Below are 17,719 nucleotides of genomic sequence, written 5' to 3'. Positions count from 1 at the left end.
CCATGTGCTTTCCACATCCGTATGTCAGTTTTGCGAAAGATAGAACATGTCCTATTCTGGTCCTCATAATGCAGATATAAAACCCATAGAACTCAATATAACTGCAAAAAAATGTGAATCGCACACGGACAGTATCCTTATTTAGTAGATCTGTGACTTGCAGACCACAAAACAGATATGGTTATGTGCACGAGCCCTATCACTTATACTCAGCGCCCATTACAGTGACGTCCACAGTGCCCCCATAACAGTGACATCCACAGTGCTCCCATAACAGTGACATCCACAGTGCTCCCATAACAATGCCGTCCACATTGCCCCCATAACAGAGACGTCCACAGTGCCCCATAACAGTGACATCCATAGTGCCCGCATAACAGTGATGTACACAGTGCCCCCATAACAGTGACATCCACATTGCCCCTATAACAGTGACATCCACATTGCTGCCATAACAGTGACGTTCACAGTGCCCCCATAATAGTGACATCCACAGTGCCCCCATAACAGTGACATCCACAGTGCCCCCATTACAGTGACATCCACAGTGCCCCCATAACAATGACATCCACATTGCCCCATAAAGCCTCATGCACACATCCGTAAAATACGGACCATGTGATACCGGCCTGGATTTCTTCTGAGTGCAAGAGCGCACGGCGCCATTGGTTGCTATGACGCCGTGCGCTTCCTGCTACCAGTGTATTACTGTACTGCGGCGAGAGCAGGAAGCGCACGGCGTCATAACAACCAATGGCGCCGTGCGCTCCTGCACTCAGAAGAAATCCAGGCCAGTATCACACAGTCCGTGTTTCACGGACGTGTGCAAGAGGCTTAACAGTGACGTTCACAGTGCATCCATAACATCCACAGTGTCCCCATAAAAATGACATCCACATTGCCCCATAACAGTGACGTCCAAAGTGCGTCCATAACAGTGACCTCCACTATGCCCCATAACAGTGCCATCCAATGCCCCCTATTTGTCAGCCAGTGCCCCTAGTACCATCCAGTACCCCCACTATGCCATCCAGTGCCCCCTTTTTTGCCATCAATTGCCCCTTGTGACATCCATTGCCCCCCTTGTGCCATCCAGTTCCCCCATTGTGACATCCATTACCCCCTTGTGCCATTCATTGCCCCCCCTTGTGCCATTCATTGCCCCATGTGTCATCCACTGTGCCCCAGTGATATCCAGTGCCCCCATGTGCCATCCTAATTGCCTCAGAGTGCCAACCACAATTCTACAGTGCCCCCCCATGTGCCAGTCAGTGCCCCCACAGATCCACAGCATAGTGATCAGGCTCTGTGGCTGATCGCTATGCTGTCACTCCTGCACAGCGCTTACATCGCGCTGTGCAGGAGTCAGTACAGACTTCACATAGAAGCCTGTACGATACAGAGAGTGGCCTAGTGCACTGTGAAGACTGCCGGCCGCCGCTTTCTCCAGCAGGAGGCAGTGGCGTCACTAGTGACGATCCGTCTCCGGCTGGAGAAAGGAAGTAAAGACAGGAAGAGAAGAAGACGGACTTCGGCCGGAAGCCAAGAAAAGCCATCTGGAGGGACCAAGTGACCGGGAGAAGATCTCAGGAACGGCTGCACTGTGGAAGATAAGTATGTGATCATTAATCTTTCCTCCACAGGTTAGATTTTTAAAGGGAAAAAAAAGGTTAAGCCCGGAGAACCCCTTTAAGTAAGTTAATCATTCTTCCATTATCAATTAACCCGGTCAAACCATACAAGGATAACAAAGTTCAATTTTTCATGGCCCACCATGTTTGTTATCCCCTTACAGCAAAAGCCAGTTTGGACCAAATGCCGAAGCCCCATTTTTCTAATCTGACGTGTCACTTTATCTGGTAATAATTCTAGAACACTTTTACTGATCCAAGCGATTCTAAGACTGTTTTCTCGTAACACTTTGTACATCATGTTGGGGATGAATTTGAGTTGATATGTTTAACCTTTATGTATAAAAAAAATCTATAATTAAAAAAAGAAAAATGCAACTTTCTAAATGAGAATTTCTCACATTTTAAGACAAGTAGTGATTCCTCGCAAAATAATAATAATAATATTAATTAACCTCTTCACTACCGAGCCACTTTTCACCTTAAATCCCAGGCCGATTTTTCCAAATCTGACATGTGTCACTTTATGTGGTAATAACTTTAAAACCCTTTTACTTATCCAGGCCATTCTTAGAGTGTTTTCTCATCACATAATGTACTTCATGATAGTGGTAAAATTGAGTCAAAAAATTTCATTTTTATTTATAAAAAATACCAAATTTACAAAAAAAATAGAAAAATTAGCAAATTTGCAAATTTAAATTTCTAACTCCAAATATAGTTATTACTTTACATTCCCCATATGTTTACTTTATGTTTGGATCATTTTGAAAATGACATTTTATTTTTTGGGGACGTTAGAAGGCTAAGGCTACTTTCACACTAGCGTTCGGGGCTCCGCTTGTGAGCTCCGTTTGAAGGCTCTCACAAGCGGCCCCGAACGGATCCGTCCAGTCCTAATGCATTCTGAGTGGATGCGGATCCGCTCAGAATGCATCAGTCTGGCAGCGTTCAGCCTCCGCTCAGCAGGCGGACACCTGAACGCAGCTTGCAGCGTTCGGGTGTCGGCTTGGCCGTGCGGAGGCAAACGGATCCGTCCAGACTTACAATGTAAGTCAATGGGGACGGATCCGTTTGAAGATGACACAGTATGGCTCAATTTTCAAACGGATCCGTCCCCCATTGACTTTCAATGTAAAATCCAAACTGATCCTTTGGCATTATCATGAAAAAAAAAAAAAAAATTTTTTTTTTTTTTTTTTGTTCATGATTATGCAAACTGATCCATTCTGAACGGATGCAAGCGTTTGCATTATAGGAGCGGATCCGTCTGTGCAGACACCAGACGGATCCGCTCCTAACGCAAGTGTGAAAGTAGGCTTAGAAGTTTAGAAGCAATTCCAAACCCCAATTTTTTCAGGACCAGTTCAGTTATGAAGTCACTTTCTGGGGCTTACATATTAGAAACTTCCCATAAATCACCCCATTTTAGAAACTACACACCTCAAGCTATTCAAAACTGATTTTACTAATTTTGTTGAAAATGTCACTTTTTTTAGCAAATGTTTAATTTTAATCTATTGTTTCTGCAACACATCAAGAATTAACAACCAAACAAAACCTAAAATCTATTACCCTGAATCTGGAGTTTACAGAAACACCCCATGTGTGCTAAAAAACTGATGTATGGGCACACAGCAGGCTTCAGAGTGGAAGGGGCACCATATGGCTTTTGGAGAGCTGATTTAGCTGGAATGGTAATGCATGTGAAGACACCCTGACAAGGCCCTAGAGTGAAAAACCCCCAAAACGTGACTCCATTCCGGAAACGACACCACTCAAAAAATATTTCAAGGTGTGTAGTGAGCACTTTGACCCATTGGGCGTTTCACAGAATTAGGAAATGCTTGCCTATGAAAAGGAAAAATTAAAGTTTTTCCCAGAAAAAGTTGCTTCACACCCACATTTTTCACTTTCACAAGGGGTAACAGGACAAAATTCACCCCACATTTTGTTCCCCATTTCCCTCCGAATACTCCAACACCCCATATGTGCTCAAAAAATGATGTATGAGCGCACAGCAGGGCTCTAGATTCAAACAGCTAAATATGGATTTTGCTGACCTGAATTGGCAGACATTTATTTTAGGTGCCATGTTGCATTCAATAAATTCCTGAGGTCCCCAGAAATTAAAAACCCCAACAAGTGACCCCATTTCAGAAAGAGCACCCCATACGAACATTTTAATTGGTAGAAAGGGTACTTTTCAGCAAACAGGTGACTCACAGAAGGCAGAAATACTAGAGAAAGTATTTCAAAGCACACATTTGTAAAAATGAAAAATGACTAGCAGACCCCAATTTTTCACTTTCACAAGGGGTTAAAGGAGAAAATGCACCCCAGTATATGCTCCCCATTTTCTCCCCTTTTTGCAAACACCCCATATGTGCTTGTAGCCTGTTGTATGGGCCACAGCAGGTCTCTAGAGGCAAAGTGCAAAAAATAGTTTTTGCAGGCCTGAATAAACAGACACATATTTTAGGTGCCATGTCGCATTAAATAAATTTCCTGAGGTCCCCAGAAATGAAAAACCCCAAGAAGTGACCCCATTTTGGCAAGAGCACCCCTGAACAAACATTTTAAGGGTCTCCAAAAAATGGACCATAATCTTCACAAAGTGAAAATCGAAAAGCTTTATTAATAATATATAATAAATACATACATAATAATAAATTTATTTATGGCTCCTTGTGGGTCGTTTTTTTTCCCGAGATTTACTTCTGTCCGGTAACAATTGGGGAACATTTTAAGGGGTTGATAGGGCACTTTTGACCAAACAGGTGTATTACAGAAATTAATATGTAGTGGTTGGTGAAAAGTGGATATGTAAGTTCTGTGGACAAAATCAGTTATAAGGTGGTAAAATTACAGGGTACATCAAGGATGAAATTATTCCATGGATGAGTGATAGATTCTGAAACAATCCTTGATGCACAGGCCAGGTTTTTCAGGGCAGGTTTTGCAAAGGTGAATGGAGTCTTTCCTTATCCCCCTTTTGGAACACACCCTGCATCTTTTTTGGGTCCCTCCCTTTCTCGCTCTTTGGGGGACTTCACCAGGAAAATGTTGCCCTGGTAAAACTCGGGCACCGTAACTTGCAGAAGTACTGGGGCCCTCAATTGCTTGGCTAGAAAAAATTAGGGCCTTTATCACCACCTCTTGAAACTGTTGGAATGTTCTTGGATGGCCTCTAGATTTAAAAAGCACAAACGCATTGTACAGCGCCATCTGTACGAGGTGCACGGCCAGCATTCTGGGGGTTCAATCCGGGTGTCCCTGCCTTCGTAAACCCAGAACTTGTGCGTGTACCCAGAACTACTCTCACAGATTTTATACATTTTTATGCCATACCTTGCCCGCTTGCTGGGCAGGTACTGGCGGAATCTTATCCTCCCTTTGAAAAGTAATATGGATTCGTCTACGCAGACATTTTTTTCTGGGGTGTACACTCCTGAAAACTTTGCATTGAAGTGGTCAAGGACGGGCCTAATTTTGTAGAGACGGTCAAATGTGGGGTCATTCTGGGGTGGGCACTGTGCATTATCGTTATAATGCAAAAATTTCATGATTGCTTGGAATCGATAACGTGCCATGGCACTACTGTAAATTGGAGTGTGGTACAAGACATTCACACTCCAATACTGAGTAATCTTAGTTTTTTTTTAACAATGCCCATATGCAGCAAGAGCCCTCAAAAGGTCATCATCTCTGGGAAATAAATAGCTGGGCGTATAAATTTGTTTGGGTTACCATCAAATTTATGAAATCTTCAAAGAAAAAGATTTTAACAAATTCAATTTCAGTGAAGCCCACACAATCAATCTGCCCACAAACTCAGGAATTTGGAGATGATAATCGTCAGGAGGTGGGGTCCATATGGGGTCACTCTGGGGTCTGTCTCCGCTGCTAACCTGGGGCGCCTTGGATGATGATAATGAGGGGGTAGAGGAGTAGGGGAAAGTGGCATCCTCTACTCCCACACTGGCCTACTCAGGCCTACTCAGTATCAAGAGGCATATGCCTCTTCAGCTGAGTAAACTCGTTGGGACGGACGGGCCTTTTTTATTTTATTGGGGTGTAATGTGTGAAATGTGTAAAACTTTATTTAGTACGGGGTGTGTATAAGGTGCTTTCACACATGAAGGGGCTTGTAATAAATTGGAAAATAAATTTAAGAGAAAAAAACAAAACAAAATTATTTTCTGCACAAAAAAAGTCTCTTCTGCAAAAAAAAAAGCGTCGAAAACTGAGCAGACGCAATCAGTAATGGACACTACTGATCAGTGCTCAGGGGTTGCAAAATTCACGCACGCAGATGGGTCCTTGGGATTTGTCAGGATTGTGAGGGAGGGACCCTGTAATGGGGTCCACCCCTACCTGTCGGTGACCTAATACTCAGCTATGGAGCTGGTTCTGGTGTATGGCAGAGTGGATTTGCATACCTACGGTGACTTTCCAGTGACTAAGATGACGCGTTTGTGCCTGATTCTCACTGGGCATGCGCCGAACAACACACCGAGGCTGTCTATCTGAGCGACGTTTGGGGAACGTGCATGCGTGGGCAAGTGCCTGTGGCGCATGACGTCCACGGCCGCATAAGCTCCCTGTTTGGCGCAGTACTGAGCGGCGCAGAGCGATGTGTACAACGCCGAGATGCCGCATGGAATGTGTCTCCTTCCTGATTGGTATGCCTGCGTTATTTTTTCCTTTGCTCCTCCCCCTGTATTTTAGATTATCACTTGTATGACATGATCAATTATCTATATGTGAATTACCAGTTTATATCACAAGATTAGCACAGTATGTATAGCACGCATTATGATTAATATGTATGATCATGTCCTTATTGTATATAGTATTTTTCTCACTGTATTTCCACTGTATTCATTTTATTATGTTTGTTGTAACACACCCACAGGGTGGAGTGTGGTCACATGATTTGTATCTTGATTGTTTCACCTATATATTTGCCATCATTTGTATTGATTCTCTGCTTGAAAAAGGCTCTAGTTGTGAGCCGAAACGTTGCACCGCACGGGTGATTAAAGGAATCATTTGTTCTTAAACTCACCGGAGTGGCGCTCATTTTCTGGATTATTAACCGGGGTAAGAAGTCTATTCCCTTGGATCGTGCACCCGATTTTTTCTATTTGTTGCCAGTGCCGCCATTTTTCTCTTATCTCTATATATACAGTACAGACCAAAAGTTTGGACACACCTTCTCATTCAAAGAGTTTTCTTTATTTTCATGACTATGAAAATTGTAGATTCACACTGAAGGCATCAAAACTATGAATTAACACATGTGGAATTATATACATAACAAACAAGTGTGAAACAACTGGAAATATGTCATATTCTAGGTTCTTCAAAGTAGCCACCTTTTGCTTTGATTACTGCTTTGCACACTCTTGGCATTCTCTTGATGAGCTTCAAGAGGGAGTCCCCTGAAATGGTTTTCACTTCACAGGTGTGCCCTGTCAGGTTTAATAAGTGGGATTTCTTGCCTTATAAATGGGGTTGGGACCATCAGTTGCATTGAGGAGAAGTCAGGTGGATACACAGCTGATAGTCCTACTGAATAGACTGTTAGAATTTGTATTATGGCAAGAAAAAAGCAGCTAAGTAAAGAAAAACGAGTGGCCATCATTACTTTAAGAAATGAAGGTCAGTCAGTCAGCCGAAAAATTGGGAAAACTTTGAAAGTAAGGGCTATTTGACCATGAAGGAAAGTGATGGGGTGCTGTGCCAGATGACCTGGCCTCCACAGTCACCGGACCTCAACCCAATCGAGATGGTTTGGGGTGAGCTGGACTGCAGAGTGAGGGCAAAAGGGCCAACAAGTGCTAAGCATCTCTGGGAACTCCTTCAAGACTGTTGGAAGACCGTTTCAGGGGACTACCTCTTGAAGCTCATCAAGAGAATGCCAAGAGTGTGCAAAGCAGTAATCAAAGCAAAAGGTGGCTACTTTGAAGAACCTAGAATATGACATATTTTCAGTTGTTTCACACTTGTTTGTTATGTATATAATTCCACATGTGTTAATTCATAGTTTTGATGCCTTCATAGTCATGAAAATAAAGAAAACTCTTTGAATGAGGTGTGTCCAAACTTTTGGTCTGTACTGTGTATATATATATATATATATATATATATATATATATAAAACTAACTACCTCCTACCACTAACTGCAACTCTTTTTTCCCACCAAAAAAATATAAAAAAAATACACTTACACCACGCAACAAAAAATAACTAAGTATGCCTAAATGAATTAAGAACTTGGAAAGCATTGAATAACTTTGAACAGAACAAGTTTTACTCCAACAATTACCTGATCTACATAGCGTAGTAAACAGTGTATGAAAATGTAATGGAATAACAAAATTTGAAAAAGACTGATTTTTCAATTTAAAAGTCTTACTTGAGCAAGTCCCAGTACTGTTAAAAGTGCTTCAGTTATCTGTTTTGGCATTTGTGAACGGTCATATTTTCCCGTTGCAAAAACCAGCAGTAGTCCCCCATCATGTTGGGATTCCAGTGGCCTTGATACCTGTATATTCTAGAAATATCTCCATGTTCGTGACTTTCGTGTCCCAAATTGGGTGTGAAAAAGTCAAGCTGGGAATGTAAGAAATGCAGTTTCAATGACATTCGGCAGCCAAGTTGTTCATATGCTGTAAGCATGTTGTCTACTCAACATAGTTTGCAGCTCGTCTGTTCCCAAGGAAGTTCTGCACTACTAGCACAAATGCATCCCAAGCTTTAAGACGCACTCGCTTTGTCAGATTCTTGCACTGATCATAAGTAGTGTATTTGCCACATACTGTATGTAGCAGAAATTGTCTGGAAATAAAAAATAAACACCATGGGCGTTGCCACGTGCAAAAATGCCCATACTAATAAAATATAACAATATCAATGGCATACGGCAAATAAAAACAGCCAATTTGCCATTTTTTGTCACTTCAACTACCATATAATTTTTTTATAAAAAGTGATCAAAAAGTCTCACACACTTAAAATTGGTATCACTGAAAAGAACAGATCTTCCCGCAAAAAATTTGCCCTCACACAGCCCCGTACACATAACTACAGAAAAGTTATAGGGGTCAGAATAAGGTTATAAAAACTTATTTTTCCTCCTCAAAGGTTTTTTTTTAATTTTTTTTCAGTATTAAAACGCAAGAAAATTGTGCTATAATTGTAACCGTACTGACCTGGAGAATGAGGATAACAGGTCAATTTTACCTCATAGTGTACAGTGTAAAAAATAAAAAATAAAAACCTTCATCAGAATTGCGTTTTTTCCCATTTCTACCCCATTTGGAATTTATTTTACCGCTTCCTAATACATGGAATGCAACCGTAAATGGTGCCATTAGAAAGTACAACTTGTCCTGCAAAAATTAAGCGCTCATAAGGCTATGTGAATGGAAAAATAAAAAAGATAGGACTATGGGAAGGCAGGGAGTGAAAAACAAAAACGCAAAAATGGAAAATCCCAGGGTCCTTAAGGGGTTAAAATCTAGACGTATCAGGCAAATTCTGAGTTCATATTTGGAATCAGCGCACTCATTTTAGTATAAATCACATGTTTTTCTCTCAGTAGCAAAATCATTGTTGCGCAGTGTTATCAGTGCTCTGCAGCACGCACGCACACAGATGGTGCGTGTGTGCAAAAACTGTAGTATAAAAACGGAACAGGAAGGGACAGGGACGGAGGGTGGTTTAGGGATCTAGAACTGCTGCAAATGGGAAAAAAAATAAGCACTGCAGCCGTTCCAGATGTTTATCTTTTCTTCTTCTTTACAGGAACAGTTGAAATCGCAGTGCTGGTGCACCACAAATCCCAGCAAGCCAACCAGCAGCACAGAGGGGCACAGAGCCTCTCTGCATGCAGTCACCAGCTAGAATGGCTGCATGCAGGGAAGTTTAGCCCTTTCCTGTGCACATGTAGAGCTGCCATTGGCTGGAGCGTTGTTCCAGCCAATAGCAGCGCTGGCAGGGGACGCCAAACACTGGTGTCCCCTGCCTGACCCAGGGGGGACAGGTGCTGACAAGTTCAGCACCAGTCACCCCTGTACAAATCCTGTTCCATCTCCCTGCAGCTTCCTGGATGAATAAAAAAATCATACGGAGCTGCGATTGGCCGATCTGCAGAAATCGGCCAATCGCAGCGATCCATGTTGCAGGGGGTGGGGGGGGCAAAAAACCTCCCTGTACCCCTAGGGAAGAGGGCTGCCTGACGTCTTGAGCAGCCATCCTCACCCAGTCACCGAGCGATTTTGCTCAGGGATCGTTTGCTCAATGATTTTTCTCCATAGGTGGACTCACTTTATTTATTATAATTTTTAAAGGTGGACTCACATTATGAATTTATTATAATTTTTAACGGTGGAATCACGTTATGAATTTATTATAATATTTAGGTGGTTTCACGATTTATTACATACTTCACGTTTGTACAGTATTTTTATTTTTACTATTCTTATCTTGTGGTCCCACTGTTGATAACATTTACTGTTTTTACTTGGCCGAATTGTGGATGAATTTCAATCACTATATTGATGAATTCTGATTAATGATTATACCCGTTTGAAGAGAATTGACATATTTTATATATATTTTTATTTCACATATTTATAATATTATTTCAATTATAATACTCTTTCTGAACGGTTAGAGGTTTATATAATCATATGGGGACTATCTGAGACATCCATTGGCTTACCCGACCCTGGTCCGCCCTTGAGTGGCTCTGAGACTCCTCACATATTAGATACTGCCATATAGCTATTGGATTAAAATTTTAATCAATATACTTTTCTATGCGTTAGTTGTATTCTTCCAAATGAGGTGTGCACAACTACTCTATATTCTACAAAAATAGGATGTGAACCCAGCCCTAGTGTCAGAATAAGCACCAGTACACAGCGGAGCAGTATGGCGGAGAGGGGAGATCGCCATGTACTGACAGAGAGCTACCTGGTCCTGGTGGTCAGGGATGAGGACTGTGTTTCCCAAGGATCGCTTTCTACTGGGAAATACAGGGCACAGTATAATACACTAGAATCTATATGATATAAAGATATTAGCCCTACCCCCAAATAATAATACAATTAGGTGGTCATTTATTATATAGAAATATGTCTATGTTAGGCGTATTTCTGACACAGATTGTGGCGCAAAGGTCTTTAGCACTGCAATCTGCATATTTTTCCCGCTCATGCCAGGTCTAAAAAAGGATGGCGTCGGCAGGGAAAGGGATATAGTTATGGCCATCCAGTTATTGGATACCACCGCCATACATTGACCGGATAACACCTCTGTACAGTGACCAGATAACATCGCCATACCGTGACCGGATTAAAGAGTATAAGAGGGCACAGTACAGGGAATGAATAGGGGCGCTGCACAGGGTGTGGTAAGAGGGCACAATGCAGGGTATAAGGGGGCACAGTACGGGGTGAGGGCACAGTATGGGGTGGGGGCACAGTAACATGGCCCTGTAACATTAGGAGTGAGACAGGGCCATGTTAGAGATAAAAAATTTAACTGTCGGCCAGTACAGGACCCAAAAATTTGCCAATAGGCATTCACCTGACAGCAAAGAACTTTGGATTCTGTGTCTGGAGGTACATTAGGCGGTCACAGGAAAAATTTATAACTGTGGGCCTTACATGCCCCAAATATTAGCCAATAGGCATTCACCTGACAGCAAAGAACTTTGGATTCTGTGGCTGGAGGTACATTAGGCGGTCACAGGATAAATATGTAACTATCGGCCAGTACAGGCCCCAAAAATTAGCCAATAGGCGTTCACCTGACAGCAAAGAACTTTGTATTCTGTGGCTGGAGGTACATTAGGCGGTCACAGGATAAATATATAACTGTCGGCCGGTACAGTCCCCAAAAATTAGGCAATAGGCATTCACCTGACAGCAAAGAACTTTGGATTCGGTGGCTGGAGGTACATTAGGCGGTCACAGGATAAATGTGTAACTATCGGCCAGTACAGGCCCCAAAAATTAGGCAATAGGCATTTACCTGTCAGCTCAGAACTTTGGATTCTGTGACTGGAGGTACATTAGGCGGTCACAGGATGAATATGTAACTGTCGGCCAGTACAGGCCCCAAAAATTAGGCATTCACCTGACATTAAAGACCTTTTATGCCGCTGTATATACATAAGGCAAGGACCATTCTTTGTTCTGGGTGGTGGCGGATATGTGTGGGCTGGCATGAGGAAATTCAATTTCACGTGGTCATCACAGGTGTTGAAGTCCTCTGAGATCCATGCCTCATTCATTTTTAAAAATGTGAGGTAGTCCACACTGTCGTGAGCTAGGCTTATCTGTCACAATTCCCCCTGCTGCGCTGAACGTCCTTTCGGACAGGACACTCGACTCGACGAAGAGTTCCATGGCAAATTGTGCCAGCTCTGGCCACAGGTCAAGCCTGCACACCCAGTAGTCAAGGGGTTCCTCGCTTCTCAGAGCGTCCACATCGGCCGTTAACCCGATGTAGTTTGACACGTGTTGGTCTAGGAGTTCCCTGAGGCTGGATCCGGAGGGCGGCTGTCGATGGGTTGGCTACAAGAATAATCTCAACATCTTCAAACCTCCATCTTTTTGCAGGCGCGGTATGATTGGTACCCACACCTGTTTTGCTGTGGGTGGAAATTCCTCTGCCAGTGCCCGCAATAGCAGAATGCAGCATCTCTTGCAGCAAGGCCTGGAAATGCTGCATTTTAACAGCCCTCAGTGATGCTGGTAACATATCCGCCATTTTGTGTTTGTACCGGGGGTCTAAGTACGTTGCCACCCAGTATAGGTCCTTGACCTTTATGCTTTTTATATGGGGGTCCCTCTTCAAACACTGGAGCATGAAGGCCCCCATTTGCGCTAAATTGGAAGCGGTGGAGTGCCCTGGCTCATGCTTATAGAATGTCGTCCTCGATCTCCTCCCCCCAGCCACGGACAACACCAGGGATCCCTGAAATGTTTAAAGCCTGCTCTTCTTGCTCCTTTTCCTCCTTCCCCCAGCCAACATTCTCCTCTGACTCCTCTTCAGACTCCTGCTGACTGGAGACTCCTCTTCAGACTCCACCCCTGGGAATTCATCTAGCATTGCGACTTCCTTGTCTTCCAGCTCCTGCTCCTCGATGGCTTGATCAATGACACGACGCAATGCATGCTCCAGAAGGAAGGCGTAAGGTACGATGTCACTGATGGCGCCCTGTCTGCGACTGACCAGTTTGGTGACCTCATCAAATGGCCGCAGAAGTCTGCATGCATTTCGCATGAGCAGCCACTGGCGCGGTGTAAAAAAAAAACAAGCTCCCCAGAACCTGTCCTGCCGCAGAGTTCATACAGGTAGTCGTTAACGGCACGTTTCTGCTGGAGCAGCCTATGAAGCATATACAAGGTGGAGTTCCAGCGCTTCGGGTAGTCACAAATCAGACGTCTTACGGGCAAGCGGTGTCGCGGCTGAACGTCAGCAAGGTGAGCCATGGCTGTGTAAGAACTTCAAAAATGGGCAGAGATTTTCCTGGACTGCTGCTGCTCCTGGACCCCGGGGTATTTGGCAATGAATCGCTGTACGACTAAGTTCAGGACGTGTGGTGCCATGCACGGCACGTGTGTCATTTTGCCCTGTTTCAGCATGCTCAGCAGATTGGCACCGTTGTTGCACACCACTTTGCCAACTATCAAATTGAGCGGGGTTAGCAACTGATCAGCCTGTGACCGCAGAGCTGAAAAGAGTGCAGGACCGGTGTGGCTCTTGGCTTCCTAGGCACAACAGCCGCAGCACAGCATGGCAACGTCTCACCTGGCACATCGAATAGGTTCTGGGGAGCTTGGGGGGTCAGCCGAGGAGGAGACGGAGGATGGAGTAGGAGGTGGAGAAGAAGAGGCAGGCCTGCATGTAATCCGTGGTGGTAACACCAAATCCACACGGGTGCCACGGGTTACATGCTTGACGGCCGTCAGAAGGTTCACCCAGTTGGCAGTAAAAGTTTAGGGTGGAGCGGGAGGTGCCATATTCTATTTAGTGATATTTTGCGAATATTCGATTGAATATTCGTCTTATATTCTACGAAATCGAATATTCGTCATTATTCTATTTATCGCGAATAATATGCGATTACATTTTTCGTGTATTGTGATTTTCTTTTAACTGTATAAGGCAACTTTCCTATTGGTTGGCTATTTAGAATATTAGCATTTTTTTCCCCAATCTGTACAGTTGTTCACATACTTCTCCTCCACAAGCGTCCCCGTCACCATGGGAAGGCATGTGGATTAGAAAATACTATTGGATCTGCTTTTTCACTGAGATCGTGAAAACTCAGATCCGATGGTATATTCTAACCCACAGGCGTTCCCATGGTGACGGGGACGCTTGTCGGGGAGGAGTATGCGAACGACCGTACAGATTGGAAAAAAAAAAAGACGAATATTCTAAATAACGAATATTCGCTATATTGCTATATATTCATTTTTTAGAATATTCGTGATATTCATCATATTCTAAAACACGAAATTATAGCAATATAGCGAATATCGTGAAATACACATATAGACTGCAATGTAGCTAATATAGTGCTATAGTATTTTTTTTTATAGTGTACATTTTTTCCAAATCTGAACTTCAGAAGAGACAAAAAAATTTTGACTATAAAAAAAAAGATTATAGCCCTATATTAGCTAAATTGCAGTCTATATGTGTATTTTACGAATATTCGCTATATTGCTATATATTCTTGTTTTAGAATATTACGAATATTCTAAAAAACAAAGTTATAGCAATATAGCGAATAATCGTAAAATACACATATAGACTGCAATTTAGCTAATATAGTGCTATAATATTTTTTTTTATAGTCTAAATTTTTTGTCTCTTCTGAAGTTCAGATTTGGAAAAAATTTACACTATAAAAAAAAAAAATACTATAGCACTATATTAGCTAAATTGCAGTCTATATGTGTATTTCACGAATATTCGCTATATTGCTATAATTTCGTGTTTTAGAATAAGACGAATATTCTAAATAACGAATATATTCCCTATATTGCTATATATTAGTTTTTTAGAATATTCGTCATTTTATTTTCCATATGAAAACTTGATTCCTTCCTGCTTAAGTTGCTTGTGGGCCAATGACTCATTGACCCACAATAAAGAAGCAGGGAGGAATGTTTTCAGATGTAAAAAAATGACGAATATTCGAAATAGCAAATATATAGCACTATATTCGTAATATTCGTGAATTTGCGAAGTTGCGATATTCGCGATTAATATTCGCTATTCGAATATTCGCGCTCTACACTATAAAAGTTATGTACCTTTCCTGCCCGTGTTTGCTAGACCACGTGTCTGTGGTCAGATGTATCTTGGCACCGACACTGTGTGCCAGAGATATATTAACTTGCCGCTGAATGTGGCTATATAGTCCAGGGATGCCCTTCTGGGAGAAAGCACAGACTGCAGATGGCAACACTATTATCAGCAGCTAACACGTAAAAAAAAAGCCCACACTGCGGAGCCATGTGCTGGCGTCCTGGGAGCACAAGATGTGACCGTGCATGGTGGATGGCTCGCTCCAGATACATTTGCAGTCTGCTTTTTGCCTCATGTGCACTGCGAGTTCTGCCTGCTTGTCCTCCTTCTCCTCCCTATCTGCTGCTCTGTCTCTCCCTCTGAACTCCCCTCCTCTTCCTCTCGTGTGGGCACCCACGTGACGTCCAGACATGTCATAATGGTCACCTTCATCACCACTGACATTAGAGATCTCAGAGTAGGCAGCAACAGCGGGGACCACCCTTCTTAGGCTGATCTCAATCAGTATTTGGTGGAAGTAGGTATATAGCACCCCCCAATCAGTATTTGGCGGAAACTGGTATATAACACCCCTCAATCAGTATTTGGCGGAAATAGGTATATAGCACCTCTCAATCAGAATTTTGTGGAAGAAGGTATCTATATACCTTCTTCCACAAAATTCTGATTGAGAGGTGCTATATACCTATTTCCGCCAAATACTGATTGAGGGGTGCTATTTACCTGTTTCCGCCAAATACTGATTGAAAGGTGCCATATACCTTCTTCCACCAAATACTGATTGAGGGGTGCTATTGCTATATACCTTCTTCCACCAAATACTGATTAAAGGGCTGCGATACACCTGCTTCCACAAAATACTGATTGAGGGGTGCCATATTCCTGTTTCCGTCAAATACTGATTGAGGGGTGCTATATACCTTCTTCCACAAAATTCCGGTCAGCCGAGGAGGAGACGGAGGATGGAGTAGGAGGTGGAGAAGAAGAGGCAGGCCTGCATGCAATCCGTGGTGGTAACACCAAATCCACACGGGTGCCACGGGTTACATGCTTGACGGCCGTCAGAAGGTTCACCCAGTGGGCAGTAAAAGTTTAGGGTGGAGCGGGAGGTGCCATATTCTATAATGCAGCCCTTTAATCAGTATTTGGTGGAAGAAGGTATATAGCAATAGCACCCCTCAATCAGTATTTGACGGAAACAGGAATATGGCACCCCTCAATCAGTATTTTGTGGAAGCAGGTGTATCGCAGCCCTCAACCAGTATTTGGTGGAAGAAGGTATATAGCAATAGCAGCTCTTAATCAGTATTTAGTGGAGGAAGGTATATGGCACCTTTCAATCAGTATTTGGTGGAAACAGGTAAATAGAACCCCTCAATCAGTATTTGGCGGAAACAGGTATATGGCACCCCTCAATCAGTATTTTGTGGAAGCAGGTATATTGCAGCCCTCAATCAGTATTTGGTGGAAGAAGGCATATAGCAATAGCACCCCTCGATCAGTATTTTGTGGAAGAAGGTATATGGCACCCTTCAATAAGTATTTGGTGGAAACAGGTATATAGCACCCCTTAATCAGTATTTGGTGGAAACGGGTATATGGCACCCCTCAATCTGTATTTTGTTGAAGCAGGTGTATCGCAGCCCTTTAATCAGTATTTGGTGGAAGAAGGTATATAGCAATAGCACCCCTCAATCAGTATTTTGTGGAAGAAAGTATATAGCACCCCTCAATCAGTATTTGGCGGTAACTGGTATATAACACCCCTCAATCAGTATTTGGCGGAAACGGGTATATAGCAGCCCTCAATCAGAATTTTGTGGAAGAAGGTATATAGCACCCCTCAATCAGTATTTGACGGAAACAGGAATATGGCACCCCTCAATCAGTATTTTGTGGAAGCAGGTGAATCGCAACCCTCAACCAGTATTTGGTGGAAAAAGGTATATAGCAATGGCAGCCCTCAATTAGTATTTAGTGGAAGAAGGTATATGGCACCTTTCAATCAGTATTTGGCGGAAACAGGTAAATAGCACCCCTCAATCAGTATTTGGCAGAAACTGGTATATTACACCCCTCATCAGGATTTTGTGGAAGAAGGCATATCGCAGTCCTCAAACAGTTTTTTTTGGGGGGCAACAGGTATATCACACCCGTTACAATTAGTTACTCCAATAGCGCTTGTCCCTCTATATAGCTGCAGTATCGCAGCAGAACCGCACACAACTGCTGCACAATACATATACACTATAATATAATTTCTATGTTAGAAAGTATATTATAAGTATATCACACCCCTCTATATTACACCTATAAATAGCACACCTATACCAGTCCTTAAAAGGACTTTTGTGGCCCTATTAGCTAGTGTTTGGTGTCCCTAACTGTCCCTGATCCAAAATGCAACCTCTCCCTACACTGGCAAAACACATAATATAAAATGGCTGCCAGATCGGGTTCTGTTATAGGGTTGGGGGTGTGTCCATGTGCTGAAACGTCTCAATTGGCTATCCTGTCCCACCTGATGGATGTGTCATGGGTCAAAGTTCGGCGCTATGCAAAAAAAATGGCGCAAGCGAATATCGCCATATGTTCACATGTTCGGCAAATCGCGAACGAGCAAAGTTCGCCGCTAAACGACCGCCATAACTCACAGATGTTATCCTTCGCTACCCTGCATATTGTAAGACAAGTATATGCTGGTTATGTAATGACAGAGTAATGACTGGCTTGATTCACT

This window comes from Bufo bufo, chromosome 3, assembly GCF_905171765.1.
Source record: "Bufo bufo chromosome 3, aBufBuf1.1, whole genome shotgun sequence".
NCBI classification, from domain to species: Eukaryota; Metazoa; Chordata; class Amphibia; order Anura; family Bufonidae; genus Bufo; species Bufo bufo.
The sequence above is the reverse complement of the archived record's forward strand: the minus strand, read 5'-3'. Positions refer to the sequence as shown.